The 621-nt window shown below is 27.2% G+C and overlaps 1 non-coding gene across 1 annotated transcript; it reads left to right on the forward strand.

Moving 5' to 3' along the window:
- The first annotated feature begins 301 nt into the window (after positions 1 to 301).
- Positions 302 to 374, forward strand: TRNAQ-UUG (transfer RNA glutamine (anticodon UUG)). Its single transcript has one exon. It is a non-coding gene; the product is annotated as a tRNA-Gln (tRNA).
- Positions 375 to 621: the final 247 nt, after the last annotated feature.

A 621-nucleotide genomic window follows, 5' to 3' on the forward strand; every position in this document is an offset into this window, starting at 1 on the left:
TTTGCTTATCATTCATCGGCTATCTTTATCATTCATCGGGTATGTTTTATCATTCATCACGTTCTTTTATCATTCATCATTTATCATTAATCAGCTACTTTTATCATTCATTTGATATTTTTATCAATTATCTAGTATTTTGATGAATGATAAATGTTTGATGACTGATACTGTTTTTTGATAAATGAGAAGTGTTTGATGAATGATAGCATTATGATGAATGATAATCGTTTTTCGATAAAAGATAAGATTTTTTTATATGAATGGCAACAATTAGATGAATGATAATTGTTTGATAATTGAGCATTTGGTCTAGTGGTATGATTCTCGCTTTTGGTGCGGGAGGTCCCGAGTTCGATTCTCGGAATGCCTCATTTTTTATAAAAGTAATCATGATAATGGTTTGATGAATGATAACGGTTTGATAAATGAAAATGGTTTGATGAATGATAACATTTTGATGCACGATAATTGTTTTGTGATGAATGATAACATTTTTGACTTCTAATTGACATGTGATTTTTACTAAAACTTTTATCATTCATCGTATTTTTTTCTCATTCATCAGATTTTTTTATCATTCATCAGTTTTTTTTATCATTCATCATATTTTTATAAATG

Source organism: Rutidosis leptorrhynchoides, chromosome 6 (assembly GCF_046630445.1).
Source record: "Rutidosis leptorrhynchoides isolate AG116_Rl617_1_P2 chromosome 6, CSIRO_AGI_Rlap_v1, whole genome shotgun sequence".
NCBI lineage: Eukaryota > Viridiplantae > Streptophyta > Magnoliopsida > Asterales > Asteraceae > Rutidosis > Rutidosis leptorrhynchoides.